This window comes from Tauraco erythrolophus, chromosome 7, assembly GCF_009769465.1.
Source record: "Tauraco erythrolophus isolate bTauEry1 chromosome 7, bTauEry1.pri, whole genome shotgun sequence".
Classification (NCBI taxonomy): Eukaryota; Metazoa; Chordata; class Aves; order Musophagiformes; family Musophagidae; genus Tauraco; species Tauraco erythrolophus.
In genome coordinates, this window is record NC_141471.1 from 37,906,279 (window position 1) to 37,912,736 (window position 6,458).

Sequence of the window (6,458 nt, forward strand, 5' to 3'; positions counted from 1 at the left end):
GTCAGCAATATTTAGCAGCATGACTTGGCCTCAGGCGCAGAGCATTTCGATATAAAAGCTGCCTAGATTTACTGGCAGCTACAAATATGTGCTTTGCTGCACCGGGATAGGAGCTTTCTAGGTTTTTTTCTTTCTTTTTTTCTTTCTTTCTTCCTTTCTTTCTTTCTTCTTAAGAAGCAGAGCAGGGCACCACACGGCAAGAAGGTTGATCGTTTATCACCGAGAGGCTGTTTTAATACCAGTCTCTGAGATAAGGGTGATCGAGGAATCAGTAATGCGGAGGGGCTGGGCTGTTCCTTCATTCCAGCTCTAGGATCAAACCCTCTCTTGTAACAGGCGTCGTTCTATTTTTAGCCTTTCTCTCCAGGTTACGGCTCTCCGTACAACTTCAAAGAAATACATTAGATTGTTCCTGTCCCCGTTTGGCAGGGGGCAGGAGCGGGGTGGAAAGATTTCCTAGCCAGGGATATTTACACATCTCCATTCCGAGTGACGGATTTTGGCTTGTAAATGAAATGCTCGACAGGAAAACAAACAAAGCCAGTGCTTTCTCCCTTCCGCGCTCGCACACCACCCCGAAGCACCCAGGTCACGCACCCGGGCAGCAGCGGTTTCTGCCCGGGCGAGCCCCGGCTGCCGCCCGCAGCGGCTCCCGCTCGGCCCCTGGAGCGCCGCTGGGGCCGCCCCACGCCCCGCGCAGCCTCCGACCCCGGCTCCCACCCGCGAACGGGTCTGGAGCCTCAGCTGCCCCCGGCTCCGTGCGAAGCCCCTTCAGCGAGGCCAGCAGGGGAGAGTAGGACTCTTTGGCGGTTGTTGGTTGTTGGTTTGGGGTTTTTTCAGTAGTTATTTTTAAGACAATAACTTTTCGTGGAATCAGCCAGATCCTACCTGTTAAAACATGATGGATTGGGGAAAAAAAAAAAAAAACACACACTAGGAACCTGAAAAACCAGCGTTCATCACCATGACCACGGCTTGAACTTTCCTTCCAAGTTAGCGATAATAGGTTCTGTCTTGGAAACTGCTATGTAATTTGATGTATGAGGGTCACTTGGCTGAGGAGAGGGTGGACACAAACCCAGAGAATGCTTCTCCTGCCCGGGCGAATCCCTTTCCCCCCTCCTCTTTTTGTCCCCCCTCCTTCTTTCTTTCTGGGATTTTTTAACTATTTTTTTTTCCCAGATTAAAGTCTATTGGTTACTTGCATGAAAATAACGAGTTAAAGAATCGCCCGCATTAATGAGAGAGAAGACCTGTGCGCAATCTGCCATCTAGGACCTTTTTCCACACTCATTCACATTGTTCTCAGAAATTAAAGTGTTTTCCTTACGGTCCCCCTACCCCCTTGCTGACAAACAACCACGTTCTTTCTGATCAGAAGAGCTCTCGTTCCTTTTGCCACTTTGCTCGTGCTTAACCAGCTGGATATTTCCCCCTCAAACATCTAACGAGGACAAATGCTCAGGGGCGAAAAGGCTTGCACAACATGCGCACCAAACGCGCTCGTTCTATGCCTTTCAAGTTATACAGGTTCTTAGAAAACAGTATTCGCTTTGTTCGATGGTAACAAAACGAAGGTAACGCACCTACAGCAGGGCGGCTACCCTGTTATTGCACTAATCAAGCTCTCTGGATGTTATTAAGCTAATAAGCCGATGGACATCTGAGGCGCACACACAATTTCCAGCTCCTCGCCTCTCCTTCCTGATGCTATCGAGGCCTGGTGTGATTTTTCTCAATTGCTTTGAAAGAGAGAATGTAGACACTACTGCCAGAGGAGAAAGAGGAAATAAGGAGCCAGCGGCGATTTTACAAAGGCATCCGCCTTTCATGATCGCGACATCAAATATTTCGCCTTCCCCTGCCCGCTTGGAAGTTCGCTGGCGCGGATAGGACGGGCAGCGCGGAGCGGGGATGCGGAGCGCGCTGCTCCCGCAGCCGCCTGCCCGCAGACAATGGGCAACTTTACTCGGAAGGCAAAATATTATTGAAGTTTCGGCCGCCTGCCAGCAAGGGGGAAAGGAAACAAAAAAAAATCAGCTCCCGCCTTTGGCTTCGCCGAGTTAATCACTTCCTACAAAGTTACAGAGGAGCAGGGTAACCTGAGGAGCGCCCGGCCATTCCTGGAGAAAGCGGGAATAGCGGGATTAAGAGCGACGACGATCACAATAATAACAGCGCCTTAACGGGAGAGGGAGGGAGAAAGTTTGGCACCCCATCCGGTGCCTGGGATGGGAAGAGCTTTCCTCTCCCCCTCGGAGACAAAAGGCCAGGTCTCACAAACACAGATGGGCCCCCATTTTTCCCAGTGCCCGTTTAATAGGCTCCATCTCCGTTTGTGCAGTACACCTCTTTGCCCTTTACCAACTTCTCTCCCCCCACCCAGACAGCCTGGAGACAGCAGATGAAAGCTGCTTGGGGGAGCCAAGTCCTCCCCGTTTCCCCCACTCCCCACTTCAGCTCTCCCCTACTCTCTTCTTCCCTCCGCCTCCCCCTTTCCCAAGCACACCAAATCTTTGCCCTGTAACTCCCAGTCGAGCCCCAAACTCTGACTCTAGGACGAAAAACCAGGCAGCCCCCCTGAAAGATTTCCTGAAAGATAAAGACAAAGTTGAGAGAAGGTGGGGGGGGGGGGTGGAAAGAGAGGAGAGCTGCCTGAACACGAAGTGTAAGGGTATCAGTCACTGCCTGGAAGGAAGCCCCAGCTTGTGAACTCTTCTTGAACCGACATTTAAGTCTACGGTCATAAATCACTGGGACATAAACTCCGCCATTCACGACTGATAGCAGCGTATTTGTGGCCTGCTTACCTTAACTTCTGACGACTGAGGCGGAAGCCAGCATGCTCTCTCTCTCTCTCTCTTTTTTTTTTTTTGGAGGCGACACAACCCAGGGAGCGGGGGCTGTCTGCCCCAGCCCGGTCCCTGCGGCCTCGGGGTGGGCACCGGCTCAGCTCCTCCGTACCCGGCACCCCCCGGTCGGGAGGGGCGAGCCCTGCCCCGCACGGAATGGGGACGGTTGCTCCGGACACCCGCCTGCCCCGCTCCCCTCCAGCTCCAGGCCGCCCACCCTGCCCCGAGTCGGTCCCCGGCGTGCTGGGCTCCCCCTGTGCGGGGCACGGAAGACGGGGATGTTTCCCAGGGCTGCTCTGGGAAGAGAAGGGAAGGAGAGGGAGGAAAGGAGAAAGGGGGGTGGGGGTGAGTGAAGGGGGGGGGGGGGAGAAGAAGGAAAAAGAAAAAAAAAAAGGAAGGAAGAAAGAAAGGCGGGCCGCCTGGGGAAGCCTGGGGCAGGGTGGGGGCTTGGGGAGGGAGCGGAGGAGCGCGGCAGTGAAGGAGTGCGGCCCCCCCCCCCCGCACTCGGGCGTCACCGAAGTCCAGGAAAATTATGCTAATGAAGACAAACGGCACTCACAAAGGGTCGCTCTCACCAGCCTCCGGGAGTGCTGCTGGAGGAGCTGGGGCTTGTCCCTCTTACCGGTGGGTTTGGGGGGCTGCTGCGGAATAGCCCCTCTGCCGCTCCCTGCCACCGGGAGCCCCGCAGAGCCCCGGCGGAGTCCTGGGAGGGGAAGCCAAGCCCGGAGAGCCGAGGCTGGGTCCGGAGAGCCAACCGAAGCCCACTAGGATCCCCGCTCTGGGATCTTTCAGAGCCACGCTGGAAATCATTAGAGTTACTAATTATTAACTCATGCATGCGTGAGCGCTCACACACGCACAGATGTACACACAGACACCCCCTCCCCCGCCCCCCAAATATCTCCAGCGCCCGGGACGGGCAAAGAGGCGCTCACACATGTGCTGCACAGAGGGGTCGGGGTGCCCGCTGCCCCCCGTGGGGACGCGTGGGCGGTAGCCCCGTGCGGACGCGGGCCCAGCGCCGCACAGCTCGCCTGCACCTCCCGCTCCGCGGCAGCGCTGGGGTACGGCGCTCGCCTCTTTCTCTAACGCCCCGGGTTTTGGACGTGGTGGTGTCTCCCCCCTTTCCCTGCAACAGAAACAAGGCAACGGCCGAACAAACGAGAACTTCCATGAAGTTGTAGCCTCTGTCCCTCTGGCAGTCGGTAGCTGGGCTATGGGCTCTCTGCTTTCAGAATAATGCCTAGGTGTAAATTTGACGTTACTTCGTTAATTAAAGCATTAAAAATATAAATAGTCGGTTTAAAGCACGAGCGTCATCTTAAAGCACAAACAAAGCGAGGAGGAAGCGAGAAATAAAAAGCACTATAAGGCTGGGGTGGCCTCTTACGCATACCAATGGTTTTTGTCATTTATGGCTATGCAAGATTTATGACTTCATGCACCAAAGCAGTAAACAGAGCACTAAAACAGAAAACACTTGCTCCTTATGGCATAAGTGAGAAGGCACCACATGAAAGGGGAAGCGGGCAGCGTAGGAGGAGAGGAGACGCGAAAATCCCGCGTATGCATTTTTCTTCAAACAACCCTTGAATGTTGCATCGGAAGAAAAAAGTCTTTTTAGTCAATAATCAACCCCACACTTTCTTCTAAAACTGCTGATCTGCCATTCGCCCTCTTGTCCGACCAAATAGCGAGAGGCAACGCTGCGCCCCGGCGGAGTCCCCCGGACCAGAGCGGAGGATTTGGCAAGGGCGAGAGGGCTGGGAACTGAAGAGCCCTGCGGACGTCGGGGAGCGTGCCGGTTTGGGGAGCCCTGCCGAAAGCCTGGGCGATCTTTTCCTAGGAGCGCGTTTAAACTTGGGAGCCATCTCCAGCGGGGTATTCTGATTCCATGTCTGTATTTAGGAGCGGGGACGGGGAGAGGGGGGAGGGGCTTTTTTTGAAACGGAAAGGTTTTGCAAGGGACTTAAATGGTGAGAAGTGAAGTGATTCATAAGAATACTGAACTGTTTCCTCCTTTCGTCTTACTGCCTGCAAAGAGTATTTTGCGACATTTCGCCTATTAGTCCCGTTTCCCCACGCCCCCTCTCTCCCCAAAGAGGTCATTTTAAACATGGAAGACGATTCTTTTTTTTAATGTCTCCTATGATGTCGGGATAAGTGTCCCAACGCACAGATCCCCGCTGGTTTTATCTATCTTTCCCTCCCAGAGGTCGAATATTTTCTTTCTGCTCCATTCCGCGGAGAGCGATAGAGCTCAGATCGGGGAGGGACCGGCTGCGTTTGGGGCTGATTCCTGGGGCAGAAATGAGCTGCCTTTTCTTCCCGAAGGGTCCCACTCTGCGGGACTCCCCCCGCACCCCCTCTTTCATGGAATTACTCTTCGTTTCCGAATAAAATAGTGCCTCTAAATCGCTTCGTCCTGAGATGCTCCAAAATGGAAGCAGGCAACAGCATAATTCAAGCTTAATTTGGGGGTATCTCTTAGGGATGAAATACCAAGCCGGGGAGTTGCTGAAGAAAGGGACCAATTCTGGAAATGATGCCTGTCCAAGTCGCTAGAGAGTTAGGAGGGAATATTAGATGCCTTAGAGAAGGACTGGACTATCGAAGCCGTGCTTAATTTGAATTATTGTTTATATTCTTTAACATTAAAGAATGGCAACGGACTCTTTGCTATTTGCTCAGCAGACTGATGTTATTTACACAAGTCGCCGAAATCCCCCTCTCCGCCAAAATTTTTCTTGTTTTCTTTTGCTCTAGAGCAGGACTGTGTTATTTATGAGTGTTTTAACTGGGTCAATATGCGTCCGAACCGGGTCATAAATCAGAGGAACCGCTGCCAAGTAATTGAGCTGCAATTAAAGCTTGCACTTTAATTTTGAGGCGCGTTTTGGCCCATTTCAAAATATTTCAAAGCCAACTTTGGCTTTTAGACACAGCTGGGAGAGAAAGAGCTCTCCTGCCCTCGCCGAAGAGAGAGAGGTGCCGGGTCTAAGGAAAGACAACGTGCTTCAGTATGGCGAGAAGGGGAAATAGCAATTCTTTGGGTCAATTCTGTTCTGAGAGCGGCTCAAAGAGCAAGAAAGCGAGAAATCAGCCCCAACATCTCCGCCCTGCAGGTCTCTGCGGAGCGACCACGAATAGCTCTGCGTGGAAATAATCTTTTTTGTTGTTGTTTTCAACGGAGTTTTTATCATCGCTCGCTTTTCTTCCTCTCTCCCGCTCTTTCTGACCCCTTAGAAGATGAGAAACTACAAGCACCCGGTAACAGGGCACAAAATAGTACAGCAGGAATAGGCGAGAGGCGCGGAGCGAACTGGAAGAAAGTGAGCCCCAGCGCTTCCACTTTTCCCAATGCCGGGACATACCGGGGAAACGTCGTTTTATTCAGCATTTTGCCCTCCCTGGATAGCCAAGTCATCTTTAATTTTCGTCATTTAAAGCGCATTCTTTATATACAGCTACGCGCATTTATTTTTAAGCAGATGCATATAGTTAACATATTTATACGTACGGATGCATCTAGATTTATGTAAAGGACAGTATGGCTATGAATTTAGGACTAGTATATGTTCTCCTACGAGATAATTTCCCCTCCTT